Source organism: Engystomops pustulosus, chromosome 3, assembly GCF_040894005.1.
Source record: "Engystomops pustulosus chromosome 3, aEngPut4.maternal, whole genome shotgun sequence".
NCBI classification, from domain to species: Eukaryota; Metazoa; Chordata; class Amphibia; order Anura; family Leptodactylidae; genus Engystomops; species Engystomops pustulosus.
Window position 1 is genome coordinate 212,299,044 of NC_092413.1, and position 16,716 is coordinate 212,315,759.

Sequence of the window (16,716 nt, forward strand, 5' to 3'; positions counted from 1 at the left end):
CTACTACTCTTATCCTGTATATATAGGCACAGCACAGTACTACTACCGCTATCTTGTATATATGGGCACAGCACAGTACTACTACTCCTATCCTGTATATATGGGCACTGCACAGTACTACTACTCCTATCCTGTATATATGGGCACAGTACAGTACTACTACTATTCCTATCCTGTATATATGGGCACAGCACTACTACTACTCCTATCCTGTATATGTGGGCACTGCACTGCTACTAATCCTGTTTATATCTGTACATCACGGTGCTACTAATTTTATCCTGTGTATATGATCACTACTACTTCTCCTATCCTATATATACGGATAACCTGGCCCTGCAGCTCTGACTGTAGAGAGACAAATAAGCAGAAACTAGCACCACTGATTGCTTGTGGATGATGAGGGTTACAACAAAATCCAAGTGCTCTGGAATCAGGGATTTAGTAAAGAAGTCTCGTAATTGCACTTTCTAATCATGAATCAACACACCTAATAATGTCCAATGAAACCACTCACCAACCTTTGTAAGACCTGAACCTCTTTACCAAAAAGTCACTTTCTTCTGAAATGGTGTTTTCAATGGTCTCCTTCCCCATTCCAAAGTCTCGCAGTGTTGACAGGGCGAAGCGTCTCATCACTTTCCAGTTATCATCATAAGCAAAGATCAAGCCTGAGCGTATGAGACATAAAGAGGGAGTAATAATAGACAGCAAATAAAATTGTATAAATGAGGGTCAATTCCAAGCAACCCCACTGATCCAATAGTCAAAAATTCATATAGATGTAAATATTCTGCTATTTTTAGCTAAATTAAGGATTATTATTTGGTACAAAGGAATTTTGGAATCCAATCTAGAGATGAGCGAACATGCTCGTCCGAGCTTGATGCTCGGTCGAGCATTAGGGTACTCGAAACTGCTCGTTACTCGGACGAATACTTCGCCCGCTCGAGAAAATGGCAGCTCCCGCCGTTTTGCTTTTTGGCGGCCAGAAACAGAGCCAATCACAAGCCAGGAGACTCTGCACTCCACCCAGCATGACGTGGTACCCTTACACGTCGATAGCAGTGGTTGGCTGGCCAGATCAGGTGACCCTGGGATAGACTAGCCGCTGGCCGCGCTGCTCGGATCATTCTGTCTCTGGATGCCGCTAGGGAGAGAGCTGCTGCTGGTCAGGGAAAGCGTTAGGGTGTTCTATTAGCTTACTGTTAGGCAGGAGTGATTCTCAAAGAACCCAACAGCCCTTCTTAGGGCTACAATAACGTTCTACTTTTTTTATTTTAATTTGCATCTTTTACCATTTTGTGAGGAATTAGCAGGGGGACTTGCTACTGTTGTGTTTAGCTCTTAGTGGCACACATATCCATAGCAAAGACCGAAGTGGGAAAATTCAGTAGGGGTTGGATTTCTATTAGGCAATAACTCAGTGTCATCTCATCTGGCATAGTAGTGTGCTTCCTTTGATACTTGGCTAGAAAATAGCCATAGGAGAATACAAACAGCTTCTTGAAGCCTACAGTAGCGTTCTATATATTTGATTTCTGGTTGATCTGCTGGTGGCTGTAGTTTCTGCAGTGCATGTACTTGCCAATTCTGAGCAATTTGTAGTGAGACTTGCGACCGCTGTGTTCTGCGCTTAGTGGCGCACATATCCATAGCAAAGGCTGAAGTGGCAAAATTCAGTAGGGGTTGGATTTCTATTAGGCAATAACTCAGTGTCATCTCATCTGGCATAGTACTGTGCTTCCTTTGATACTTGGCTAGAAAATAGCCATAGGAGAATACAAACAGCTTCTTGAAGCCTACAGTAGCGTTCTATATATTTGATTTCTGGTTGATCTGCTGGTGGCTGTAGTTTCTGCAGTGCATGTACTTGCCAATTTTGAGCAATTTGTAGTGAGACTTGCGACCGCTGTGTTCTGCGCTTAGTGGCGCACATATCCATAGCAAAGGCTGAAGTGGCAAAATTAAGTAGGGGTTGGATTTCTATTAGGCAATAACTCAGTGTCATCTCATCTGGCATAGTACTGTGCTTCCTTTGATACTTGGCTAGAAAATAGCCATAGGAGAATACAAACAGCTTCTTGAAGCCTACAGTAGCGTTCTATATATTTGATTTCTGGTTGATCTGCTGGTGGCTGTAGTTTCTGCAGTGCATGTACTTGCCAATTCTGAGCAATTTGTAGTGAGACTTGCGACCGCTGTGTTCTGCGCTTAGTGGCGCACATATCCATAGCAAAGGCTGAAGTGGCAAAATTAAGTAGGGGTTGGATTTCTATTAGGCAATAACTCAGTGTCATCTCATCTGGCATAGTACTGTGCTTCCTTTGATACTTGGCTAGAAAATAGCCATAGGAGAATACAAACAGCTTCTTGAAGCCTACAGTAGCGTTCTATATATTTGATTTCTGGTTGATCTGCTGGTGGCTGTAGTTTCTGCAGTGCATGTACTTGCCAATTCTGAGCAATTTGTAGTGAGACTTGCGACCGCTGTGTTCTGCGCTTAGTGGCGCACATATCCATAGCAAAGGCCGAAGTGGCAAAATTCAGTAGGGGTTGGATTTCTATTAGGCAATAACTCAGTGTCATCTCATCCGGCATAGTACTGTGCTTCCTTTGATACTTGGCTACAAAATAGCCATAGGAGAATACAAACAGCTTCTTGAAGCCTACAGTAGCGTTCTATATATTTGATTTCTGGTTGATCTGCTGGTGGCTGTAGTTTCTGCAGTGCATGTACTTGCCAATTCTGAGCAATTTGTAGTGAGACTTGCGACCGCTGTGTTCTGCGCTTAGTGGCGCACATATCCATAGCAAAGGCCGAAGTGGCAAAATTCAGTAGGGGTTGGATTTCTATTAGGCAATAACTCAGTGTCATCTCATCCGGCATAGTACTGTGCTTCCTTTGATACTTGGCTAGAAAATAGCCATAGGAGAATACAAACAGCTTCTTGAAGCCTACAGTAGCGTTCTATATATTTGATTTCTGGTTGATCTGCTGGTGGCTGTAGTTTCTGCAGTGCATGTACTTGCCAATTCTGAGCAATTTGTAGTGGGACTTGCGACCGCTGTGTTCTGCGCTTAGTGGCGCACATATCCATAGCAAAGGCCGAAGTGGCAAAATTCAGTAGGGGTTGGATTTCTATTAGGCAATAACTCAGTGTCATCTCATCCGGCATAGTACTGTGCTTCCTTTGATACTTGGCTAGAAAATAGCCATAGGAGAATACAAACAGCTTCTTGAAGCCTACAGTAGCGTTCTATATATTTGATTTCTGGTTGATCTGCTGGTGGCTGTAGTTTCTGCAGTGCATGTACTTGCCAATTCTGAGCAATTTGTAGTGGGACTTGCGACCGCTGTGTTCTGCGCTTAGTGGCGCACATATCCATAGCAAAGGCCGAAGTGGCAAAATTCAGTAGGGGTTGGATTTCTATTAGGCAATAACTCAGTGTCATCTCATCCGGCATAGTACTGTGCTTCCTTTGATACTTGGCTAGAAAATAGCCATAGGAGAATACAAACAGCTTCTTGATCTTGAAGCCTACAGTAGCGTTCTATATATTTGATTTCTGGTTGATCTGCTGGTGGCTGTAGTTTCTGCAGTGCATGTACTTGCCAATTCTGAGCAATTTGTAGTGAGACTTGCGACCGCTGTGTTCTGCGCTTAGTGGCGCACATATCCATAGCAAAGGCCGAAGTGGCAAAATTCAGTAGGGGTTGGATTTCTATTAGGCAATAACTCAGTGTCATCTCATCCGGCATAGTACTGTGCTTCCTTTGATACTTGGCTAGAAAATAGCCATAGGAGAATACAAACAGCTTCTTGATCTTGAAGCCTACAGTAGCGTTCTATATATTTGATTTCTGGTTGATCTGCTGGTGGCTGTAGTTTCTGCAGTGCATGTACTTGCCAATTCTGAGCAATTTGTAGTGGGACTTGCGACCGCTGTGTTCTGCGCTTAGTGGCGCACATATCCATAGCAAAGGCCGAAGTGGCAAAATTCAGTAGGGGTTGGATTTCTATTAGGCAATAACTCAGTGTCATCTCATCCGGCATAGTACTGTGCTTCCTTTGATACTTGGCTAGAAAATAGCCATAGGAGAATACAAACAGCTTCTTGATCTTGAAGCCTACAGTAGCGTTCTATATATTTGATTTCTGGTTGATCTGCTGGTGGCTGTAGTTTCTGCAGTGCATGTACTTGCCAATTCTGAGCAATTTGTAGTGGGACTTGCGACCGCTGTGTTCTGCGCTTAGTGGCGCACATATCCATAGCAAAGGCCGAAGTGGCAAAATTCAGTAGGGGTTGGATTTCTATTAGGCAATAACTCAGTGTCATCTCATCTGGCATAGTACTGTGCTTCCTTTGATACTTGGCTAGAAAATAGCCATAGCAATAGGATAGCATTGTTTGGTTTTAAAAACTCAAAAAAAAACAAAAAACACAAAAAAAAAAAAAAAAACACAAAAAAAAACAAAAAAAAGTAAAAAAAAAAATAAAGTTATAACTCTCATTTTAAAAATGTTTAACCCGAGGGCTAGGGGTAGAGGACGAGGGCGGGGACGTGGGCGTCCAACTACTGCAGGGGTCAGAGGCCGTGGTCCTGGGCGGGGTGAGACACCACCTGCTGATGAGGGAGCAGGGGAACGCCGCAGAGCTACACTCCCTAGGTTCATGTCTGAAGTTACTGGGACTCGTGGTAGAGCACTGTTGAGGCCAGAACAGTGCGAACAGGTGATGTCGTGGATTGCTGACAATGCTTCGAGCAATTTGTCCACCACCAGTCAGTCTTCCACGCAGTCCACCCATGTCACCGAAATCGCCACTCCTCCAGCTCCTGCACCTCAGCCTCCTCCCCCCCAGTCTGCCCCCTCCCAGGAAAATTTGGCATTTGAACCGGCATACTCTGAGGAACTGTTTTCTGGACCCTTCCCACAGTCACAAACCACTTGTCCGGTTGCTGCTGAGCAATTTTCCGATGCCCAGGTTTTCCACCAGTCACAGTCTGTGGGTGATGATGACCTTCTTGACGTAGTGGAAGTGTGTAAAGAGGTGTCCGACGATGAGGAGACACGGTTGTCAGACAGTGGGGAAGTTGTTGTCAGGGCAGGAAGTCCGAGGGGGGAGCAGACTGAGGGATCGGAGGATGATGAGGTGACAGACCCAAGCTGGGTTGAGAGGCCGGGTGAACACAGTGCTTCTGAGACGGAGGAGAGTCCTCGACCTGAACAGGTTGGAAGAGGCAGTGGTGGGGCCAGACGGAGAGGCAGGGCCAGAGCTGGTGCATCAGCGCCACTGTCAACTAGTGAAGCTCCCGTGGTGAGGGCTCTTGCGGCGAGGGCTAGATCTTCAGAAGTGTGGAGGTTCTTTAAGGAAACACCGGATGACCGACGGACTGTGGTGTGCAACATTTGCCAAACCAGGCTCAGCAGGGGTTCCACCACTACTAGCTTAACTACCACCAGTATGCGCAGGCATATGAATGCTAAGCACCCCACTCAGTGGCAACAAGCCCGTTCACCTCCGGCCGTGCACACCACTGCTCCTTCCCCTGTGTCAGCTGCTAGTCAGCCCCCTGCCCAGGACCCTGCCACAAAAACCCCATCGTCGCCTCCACGATCCTCCACAGCATCCACCAGCGTTCAGCTCTCCATACCCCAGACGCTGGAGCGGAAACGCAAATATAGTGCAACCCACCCGCACGCCCAAGCCCTTAATGTGCACATCTCCAGATTGCTTAGCCTGGAGATGCTGCCCTATAGGCTAGTAGAGACCGAGGCCTTTCGCAACCTCATGGCGGCGGCCGCCCCTCGGTATTCGGTCCCCAGCCGCCACTACTTTTCCCGATGTGCCGTCCCAGCCCTGCACCAGCACGTGTCAGACAACATCATCCGTGCCCTGACCAACGCCGTTTCTGACAAGGTCCACCTGACCACGGACACGTGGACGAGTGCTGCCGGGCAGGGCCACTATATATCGCTGACGGCACATTGGGTTAACTTGGTGGAGGCTGGGACCGAGTCTGACCCTGGGGCTGCTCATATACTGCCGACGCCGAGGATTGCGGGGCCTACCTCGGTCCAGGTGTTTCAGGCCTACTATGCCTCCTCCTCCTCCCACCCCTCCTCCACCTCCTCCTCCGAACTACCATCCGTGGGCACGGCGCCATCAGTCGGTAGCTCTAGGCACAGCAGCAGTGCCGTCGCTAAGCGACAGCAGGCGGTGCTCAAACTGCTGAGCCTAGGCGACAAAAGGCACACCGCCCAAGAGCTATTACAGGGCATCACGGCGCAGACTGATCTGTGGCTGGCACCGCTGAACCTCAAGCCGGGAATGGTTGTGTGTGACAACGGCCGTAACCTGGTGGCGGCTCTGCAACTCGGCAGACTGACACATGTGCCATGCCTGGCCCATGTGTTAAATCTGATAGTGCAGCGTTTCCTCAAGACATACCCCAATCTGTCTGATTTGCTCATGAAGGTGCGCCGCATCTGTGCGCATTTCAGGAAGTCCAGCCCAGATGCTGCCACTCTCAGGGCAGCGCAGCGCCGCCTCCAACTGCCCGCTCACCGACTGTTGTGCGACGTGCCCACGAGGTGGAATTCAACACTGACCATGTTATCCAGAGTTTACCAGCAGCGCAGAGCGATTGTAGACTGCCAGATGTCAACTTCCACCAGAACTGGTAGTCAGGTCAGTCAGCTTCCTCAAGTCTACAATGAGGAGTGGACGTGGATGTCTGATATCTGTCAGGTGCTGAGTAACTTTGAGGAGTCAACACAGATGGTCAGTGGCGATGCCGCCATCATCAGCCTCACCATCCCGCTGCTTGGCCTGTTGAAAAACTCTCTGGTCAGCATGAAGTCGGAAGCTTTGCGCTCGTCACAAGAGACGGGGGAAGAATATTCCCTTGTTGATAGCCAAAGCACCCTGAGGTCTGTTTCTCAGCGCATATCGGAGGAGGTGGAGGTGGAGGAGGATGAGGAGGAAGAGGAGGAGAATGTTGGCGAGACACAAGAGGGGACCATTGTTGAGTCCTTCACTGTTCAGCGTGTATGGGCAGAAGAAGAGGAGTTGGAGGAGTTGGAGGAGGAGGAAATGGACAGTCAGGCCAGTGAGGGGAGTGAATTCTTACGCGTTGGTACTCTGGCGCATATGGCAGATTTCATGCTAGGCTGCCTATCCCGTGACCCTCGCGTTCAAAGAATTTATTCCAGCACCGATTACTGGGTGTTCACTCTCCTGGACCCACGGTACAAGCAAAATCTTCCCACTCTCATCCCTGGAGAGGAAAGGAGTGTGAGAATGCATGAATACCAGCAGGCCCTGGTGCACAAGCTGAAACAGTATTTCCCTTCTGACAGCGCTAGCGGCAGAGTGCGTAGTTCTGCGGGACAAGTAGCGAGGGAGAGTAGGCGAGCAGGCAGCTTGTCCAGCACTGGCAAGGGTACGCTTTACAAGGCTTTTGCCAGCTTTATGTCACCCCAGCAAGACACTGTCACCTGTCCCCAGTCTCGGCAGAGTAGGGCTGATCTTTACAGAAAGATGGTGAGGGAGTACGTAGCTGACCATACCATCGTCCTAAATGATCACACAGCTCCCTACAACTACTGGGTTTCAAAGCTGGACATGTGGCACGAACTGGCGCTCTACGCCTTGGAGGTTCTTGCCTGCCCTGCCGCTAGCGTCTTGTCCGAGCGGGTTTTCAGTGCAGCTGGTGGCATCATCACCGATAAGCGTACACGCCTGTCGACTGACAGCGCTGACAGGCTGACGCTTATTAAAATGAATAAAGGCTGGATTTCTCAGAATTTCCAATCTCCACCAGGTGAAGGAAGCTCAACCTGAATAATTGATCCACTCCTCCTCCTCCTCCTCCTCCTCATTTTCCTCCTTCTCCTCCTCTTTGTACAGTAAAGCAGAGGAAACTGGCTATTTTTTGACAGGGCCCACTGGCTCTTGCTATAGTACTTCATGCATTTAATTTTTCTGGAGGGCCACCTACCCGGTCCTCTGTTTGAAACAATTTTTGTGAGTGCCACATACAGGCACTCAATCTATTCCATTTTACTGCAGGGCCACCTACCTGCTCCTCTGGTTTGAACAATTTTTGGGACTGCCACATACAGGCACTCAATCTATTCCATTTTACTGGAGGGCCACCTACCTGCTCCTCTGGTTTGAAACATTTTTGGGACTGCCACATACAGGCACTCAATCTATTCCATTTTACTGCAGGGCCACCTACCTGCTCCTCTGGTTTGAACAATTTTTGGGACTGCCACATACAGGCACTCAATCTATTCCATTTTACTGGAGGGCCACCTACCTGCTCCTCTGGTTTGAACAATTTTTGGGACTGCCACATACAGGCACTCAATCTATTCCATTTTACTGGAGGGCCACCTACCTGCTCCTCTGGTTTGAAACATTTTTGGGACTGCCACATACAGGCACTCAATCTATCCCATTTTACTGGAGGGCCACCTACCTGCTCCTCTGGTTTGAAACATTTTTGGGACTGCCACATACAGGCACTCAATCTATTCCATTTTACTGCAGGGCCACCTACCTGCACCTCTGGTTTGAACAATTTTTGGGACTGCCACATACAGGCACTCAATCTATTCCATTTTACTGCAGGGCCACCTACCTGCTCCTCTGGTTTGAACAATTTTTGGGACTGCCACATACAGGCACTCAATCTATTCCATTTTACTGGAGGGCCACCTACCTGCTCCTCTGGTTTGAAACATTTTTGGGACTGCCACATACAGGCACTCAATCTATCCCATTTTACTGGAGGGCCACCTACCTGCTCCTCTGGTTTGAAAAATGTTTGGGACTGCCACATACAGGCACTATCCAAATTAAATTGTCTCCATAGCAGCCTCCACACGTTGTCTCCATTGCTACCTCCAAAAGTCGTCCATATAGCTGCCTCCATACATCGTCCCTTTATCAAACGAGGTGTGTCAGGCAGAAATTTGGGTTGTTTTCATGGATTCCACATCAAAGTTGTTAACTTTGTCGCCACCCTGCTGTGTTATCCACAAAATATACTGGCAAACTTTTACCATTTAGGGATATTATTTCAGCGCTTCTTGCGCATCTGTTTACATTCCCCTCACCCGGCATATCCTAAACTTATAAGAACGCTACTACACTTGATCTTATACAAAAGGTTCTTAGAAGTGCTGTTTGGGGAGTAGCCTAGAGACAGGGGCTTGGATTGGCGAAAGCTCGCCTGGCAGCGGAACGCCAGCTCCATGCGCATCATGCGCTTCTTGCGCATCTGTTTACATTCCCCTCACCCGCCATATCCCAAACTTATGAGAACGCTACTACACTTAACTTGGTGCAGGCTGGGACCGAGTCTGACCCTGGGGCTGGTCATATACTGCCGACGCAGAGAATTGCGGGGCCTACCTCGGTCCAGGTCTCAAAGGCCTACTATACCTCCTCCCACCCCTCCTCCACCTCCTCCTCCTCCGAATTACCATCCGTGGGCATGGCGCCATCAGTCGGTAGCTCTAGGCACAGCAGCAGTGCCGTCGCTAAGCGACAGCAGGCGGTGCTGAAACTGCTGAGCCTAGGCGATAAAAGGCACACCGCCCAAGAGCTATTACAGGGCATTCCACATCAAAGTTGTTAACTTTGTCGCCACCCTGCTGTGTAATCCCCAAAATATACTTGCAAACTTTTACCATTTAGGGATATTATTTCAGCGCTTCTTGCGCATCTGTTTACATTCCCCTCACCCGGCATATCCTAAACTTATAAGAACGCTACTACACTTGATCTTATACAAAAGGTTCTTAGAAGTGCTGTTTGGGGAGTAGCCTAGAGACAGGGGCTTGGATTGGCGAAAGCTCGCCTGGCAGCGGAGCGCCAGCTCCATGCCAAGATCCAACTAACATAGTTTTAACTGCAGCACCTTTAATCTACTACTAGTTCACTGCCTCCATACATCGTCCCCTTATCAAATGAGCTGTGTCAGGCAGAATTTTGGGTTGTTTTCATGGCTTCCATGTTAACTTTGTCGCCACCCTGCTGTGTAATCCACAAAATATACTGGCAAACTTTTATCATGTACCGATATTATTTCAGCGCTTCTTGCTCACCTCCTTTGGTTCCTCTCTGCCACCCATTGGTTTGAAGCCTGAGTCCATTTAGGGTATGTCGCCATGACACTCTCTAGCCTGCTGCCGCTGCCTCTGCATGCCGTCCCCTATAGTGTCAGGGTCAATTATTGGATGTTTTAGATGCTATCTAGCTTCATTCTGTCACTCTGTCATGGCCATGCTGTTGCCCATAATTTTGGCATAATGGTGCGATTATGCAGCCTCAGAGGCATCCATGCATGCTGCCCCTGCTGTTTCCTGTCCATTTCCGTGGTGTTTCCATCCTTTTCTGAGGTTCCCAGGTGTTTGGCCAAGCTTCCCTGTGCAGAGCCTTGGTCCCCTTGAAAAATGCTCGAGTCTCCCATTGACTTCAATGGGGTTCGTTATTCGAGACGAGCACTCGAGCATCGGGAAAAGTTCGTCTCGAATAACGAGTACCCGAGCATTTTAGTGTTCGCTCATCTCTAATCCAATCCCCTACAGATTCAAACAGCTACAATCCTAAAATTCGAACCAAATTTTTTCAAAAACGTATCCTAGGTCAGGTAAGTAGATGAAAATTGTCCAAATTGGATAATTTTGATAGATATGAGTAAATAAGTAAGAATGCGGTCTCCTGACTCTTCTGGCTTTGGAGAAGAGTTGGGAAATGCAGGGCTGCCATCAGGTGGAGAATAGTGGGACTACATTCAAGGGCCCAGAATGGAGAAGGGGCCCGGGATTCTTCTTGCTTCCCTTCCAGATCACTTCCAACCTGGAAGAATCCGGGTCCTGGACCAGATCCCACCTCTTAGTTTTTGCTCTGCTACTTTACATTAATCCCACAGACCACTTGCAGAGGGATGAGGAAGCCTTGCATCTTCCAGGAAGATGGAAGAAAAGAAGGTATAAGGTGTGTATTTTTTTTGTTTGGGACCTGACTACTAAGTGGGGGTGGACCCTGTGACTTGGCTACTATCGGTGATGGGCAGCAACTATGGGTGGGGCTGTTACTTGGTTGCTGTGGGGGATTGCGGGCTGTGCCTTAGCTAGTTTAGAGGGTTGTGACTTGGCTACTATGGAGCATGGGGGGCTCTGACTTCTACTATGTGACTTGGGTACTATGGGGGGGGGGGTGACTTTACTATTATGGGATGCTGCCACTTGGCTACAATGGGTGTCTTGTGCCTTCGCTATTATGTGTGGGACATTATGACTTGCCTACTAAGTGGGGCACTGTAGTATGGCTACTAAGGGGGGCTCTGGCTTGGTTACAATGTGACTTGACTATGTGCGGATCGCACTTTCGTCAGACTTTGCACCCTTCGTTTTTTGGACAATGCACTTTTGGTGAACTCCAAGCAATGGCTAAGTAAATGTGCCCCAATATGGGAAACTAATCGGTGCAAGGGAGGGGGGATTGAGGCACCGAATTTGCCAGTCAGGGGCTCTACAATTTGTATTGGTGGCCCAGGGGACATCCCATACACAATGGGGCAGATTTACTTACCCGGTCCATTCACGATCCAGCGGCGCGTTCTGTGCGGAGGATTCGGGTCTTCCGGCGATTCACTAAGGTAGTTCCTCCGACGTGCACTAAGTGTCGCTGCTGCGCTGAACTTCATCGAAATGCACTGAAGTTCACAGAGCGTTTTACTGCGTGACTTGTGTATACTTGATTTGTTACATGCTCCGAAAATAAAAGGAGGAATTTTGCTTTCACAGCTACTTCAGGAATAGGCTAAACAGAGGAGGACGGCAAAGAAACTGCTGCACATAAGTGATCAAGATAACATGCAAAATTGTTCTTCATCCCAAAATCTATTGATTGATGAAAACAAAAAAGTATTGAAGTTTCGCTTTAATCATATGACTTACCGTGTCCTTTTATTGTTTCATGAAAAATTGGCACTTTTGGTCTCCCCGAAAACTCTTCCGCATGATTGACTAGGGCGTCTTTCACTACATCGTATCCGCACAGGACCACCACCTTCTCCTCTCCTAATTTTATGGTGTATACAGGTCCATATTTCTTAGAGAGCTGCAGAACAAGGCAAGTGATAGCTTTCAGTTACTGGAGGCGCGGTGTCCATTATAATCCCATCATAGTATCCCCCATATGTACGAAATATGGAGCCCAATAACCTCCCATCTGAATGTTACCTTGTGTAATGTCCGGTAAGGTCTCTCCATGTCTAGGAGGTGCAGATTCCCAATGATGGGCAGGGGTCTCGGTCCGGGGGGAAGATTATAAACACTTCTTTTTTGTCCAAAGAGAAACAGGGCAACAAATAGGAATAGGATGACAGACAGAACCAATGTGATGGGGTCGGAGATGTACATGGCGCCAGGGGAGTGGTGTCTATGGAGAAACAAAATTTATATTGTACATTTATAATCAAACATGTGAGGGAGATTTATCAGAAGTGTCTGAGAGCAGAACTGTTTAGTTGCTCATGGCAACCAATCAGAGCTCAGCTTTCATTTCACCTCAGCTGTTTATAAAATTAAAGCTGAGCTCTGATTGGTTTTCAAGGGCAACTAGAAAAGTTCTGCTCTTAGATACCTCTGATAAATCTCCCCCAGTGTGTGTCACTACATATAACTATATAATTTATGTGGTTATGGTTTATTATGTACAGATGCAGATTATTCGCTATAATTGACCACTTTGGTGTTTGGAGTGAGTTATAAGGGGAAACATCCCCCCTGGTCTGTCCACTCCTCCTGGCTGTGTATGTGTATATACTATGGGGCACATTTACTAAGGGTCCGTGGGGTTTCCCGAATTTTTCCTTTTTGCCCTGAATTGCCCCGGGTTTTTGGCGCACACGATCGGATTGTGGCGCATCGGCGCCGACTTTCATGCAACACAAATCGGGGGGGCGTGGCCGACTGACAACCCGACTTATTCGGACAAACGGTGTAATTTAAAAGTGAAATTGTGTCGCAAGCCAAGCACTCACTCATTCCTCTCTATGGCATTGGCCACAGCCAAGTAGGTGGTTCTACATCTGGTGCTGCATATAAATGTATTAATGAGGGAGTGCTGCATACAAATTCATGCGTGGGCACTGCACACCAGCATTTTAGAAAGCATCTGCCCCATAATGATGGGATAAGATGGGGGAGATTTATTAGAAGAGTCTGAGATATAACTCTTCCAGTTGCGCATGGAAACCAATCGGTGCTCAGCGTTTATTTATAAGCTGTAGGAGCTTTGATTGGTTTCCATGGGCAACTTGAAGAGTTCTGCTCTCAGACACTTCTGATAAATCTCCCCCATCGAGTCTATAGATAAAGGGGCTCATTTATCTTACCTCTGTTTTGGCTTGTTTTTGCCCGGCTTCTTTGGCAACTCATCAATCTCACTTTTTCCTTGTGTTAAGTGTTTTTTTAATTCAGATCTCTTTTTGAGACATTTGTTACAAATGTCTCGAAAATGTTGCACAAATGTCTCAAGTCATTTATTTACGTTTTCTAAGTTTTCCTTAAGTACGGTTTTGGCTGGAGTTTTTTTGCGCCAAAAAATGCCGCAAATTTTAGACAATTTGAAATGATAAATGTCAATTGCAACATTTAGCACATCTCGAATAGAAAATTAAGTGTTTCTTGACGATAAATAAATGTCCGGTGTCCTTCAGTGCACATTTGAAAAAGTCCTCAAAAAGGTGCAAAAATTGCAATGATCCAAAAAAGTCTCATAAAAGACAGAAAAAACAGGAAGAAAAATATAGATAAATGACCCCCAAAGACTTCTATACAAAGCTGTATTTCTTTTACTTATCTAAAAATTTATAAAATTATGTCTACCGTATATACTCGAGTATAAGCGGAGTCTTTCAGCAGAAAAAAATATATACTAGCTATATACTACAGGTGGCAGGCTGGCTGTATACTACAGGGGGCTGGCTATATACTACAGGGGGCAGGCTGGCTGTATACTACAGAGGGCTGGCTATATACTACAGGGGGCTGGCAGGCTGTATACTACAGGGACAGGCAGGTTATATATTACAGGGGGCAGGCTGGCTATATACTACAGGGGGCTGGCTATATACTACAGTGGGCTGGCAGGCTGTATACTACAGGGACAGGCAGGCTATGTACTACAGGGGGCTGGCTATATACTACAGGGGGCTGGCAGGCTGTATACTACAGGGACAAGCAGGCTATATACTACAGGGGCAGGCTGACTATATACTACAGGGGGCAGGCTGGCTGTATACTACAGGGGGCAGGCTGGCTGTATACTACAGGGACAGGCAGGCTATATACTACAGGGGGCAGGCTGGCTGTATACTACAGGGGGCTGGCAGGCTGTATACTACAGGGGGCAGGCTATATACTACAGGGGCTGGCAGGCTATATACTACAGGGGGCTGGCAGGCTGTATACTACAGGGGGCAGGCTGGCTATATACTACAGGGGGCTGGCAGGCTGTATACTACAGGGACAGGCAGGCTATATACTACAGGGGGCAGGCTGGCTATATACTACAGGGGGCTGGCAGGCTGTATACTACAGGGGCTGGCAGGCTATATACTACAGGGGGCTGGCAGGCTGTATACTACAGGGGGCAGGCTGGCTATATACTACAGGGGCCTGGCAGGCTGTATACTACAGGGGGCTGGCAGGCTGTATACTACAGGGACAGGCAGGCTAAATACTACAGGGGGCAGGCTGGCTATATACTACAGGGGGCAGGCTGGCTGTATACTACTGGGGAGGCTGTGAGCAATGCTTTTCCCACCCTTGGCTTATACTTGAGTAAATAGGTTTTTGCAATTTTTTGTGTTAAAATTAGGGTTCTCAGCTTATTCTCAGGTTGGTTTATACTCGAGTATATACGGTACCTCTTTTCAGTCCAAGTAATACTACACAGCAATGCATGTGACACAAATTCAAGGTTTTTTTTTTACCCTTTTTGATTGGTGCATTGTACATTGTACAATACAAAGTATTTATATATCCAGTCTGTCCATGTTACAAACGGTCTGAATAAAGCCCCTGTGTGTAGGGTGAAACGTTGTCCCAATTTTTTACTTAATGTAAATAATTCTGAACATTTTTGGGGCCTATAATTAGGATGTCTATCTATGATCGACCACATACTTATCCACTTATCTATCTCTCTATGTATCTATTTTACAATTAATATCTATAAGTCTCTCTTACCTTCAGTCCTGTAGTAGTTTTGCTAAAATTTTTCTCCTATATTGCAGTATTTTTAGATTCCAGATGAAGCTTTTGTTCAGGTCCTTGGCTTGATATATGAGGGTTGTGATAGTCACATTGCTAGTAAATTGTGAAATAGTAAGCAAGGTACTTGTAAGGTGGCCAGATCCTCGTCATGAAGATAACAAGGGGGAGGGATCAGCAATGCTACATCATGGCATATCAAGCATAATCAACAAAATCAGAGACGCCTCCAAAATTGTAGAATGCTACATCTATATAGTAAGTTAGGACCCCTGATTACAATTTACATACTACACACCCTAATTTATTAATATAGATATACATACTTGGGGGGATTCCTCCGCTTTTCCATGATCGCCACCAGGTTTGACTGTTTTAGACCAAGTCAAACCAGGTATATAAATCAGGAGTCTTCTCTGCCATTTTCTGGCGTTCACGCCCCCGCCCATCCTGCTCTCCTCCCACCCTATTCGCGATCCTGTCATGTCCACGATGCCTGCGATGGACCGTTCGGGACACGGAGCCGATGCCAGAACATCGATGTATAGGAGAGGACCTGCCGGGGGGCGTTGGTGGGTGAGTACACTGTTTGTTTTTTCCTACAAGCATTATATTGGGGGCGGGGGCTGCAGACTATATACTGGGGGGCAGGGGCTGCAGACTATATACTACAGAGGGCTTGCTTACTATATACTACAGGGGGCTGGCAGGCTATATACTACAGAGGGCTGGCTGGCTATATACTACAGAGGGCTGGCTGGCTATATACTACAGGGGCTGGCAGGCTATATACTACAGAGGGCTGGCTGGCTATATATTGCAGGGGGCTGGCAGGCTATATACTACAGAGTTATGGCTGGCTATATACTACAGGGGCTGGCAGGCTATATATTACAGGAGGCTGGCAGGCCATATACTACTGGGGGCTGGCTATATACTACAGGGGCTGGCAGACTATATGTTACAGGGGGCTGGCAGGCTATATACTACATAGGGCTGGCTGGCTATATACTACTGGGGCTGGCAGACTATATGTTACAGGGGGCTGGCTGGCTATATACTACAGTGGGCTGGCTGGCTATATACTATAGGGGGCTGTGACCAATCCATTTCCCACCCTCGGCTTATACTCCAGTCAATAGGTTTTCCCAGTTTTTGGTGGTAAAATTAGGGATCTCGGCTTACGGACTTACATACAGTCCTTCATTTCCACCTTCAACAACCCCCCATTTCATTTGTTTAATGGGCGCCTGTTACTTAAGTAATATAAAGTATGTGGCCAATAATAAAAATTACTCTCCTGTTGGGGATATCCATGGAAAGACGCAGGCGGCCTGATGATGTGCTCTAACTGTGTCCGAGAGAGCGCAGGCAGTAGTGTGTGTGCTGCGCCACTTTCTCAGGCAAT

General features: G+C 47.2%; 1 pseudogene; it reads right to left on the reverse strand.

Annotated features, from left to right (window-relative positions):
* Positions 1-15,434, reverse strand: part of LOC140122938 (uncharacterized) — a 55,512-nt pseudogene extending 40,078 nt beyond the window's left edge.
* Between the last annotated feature and the right edge of the window lie 1,282 nt (positions 15,435-16,716).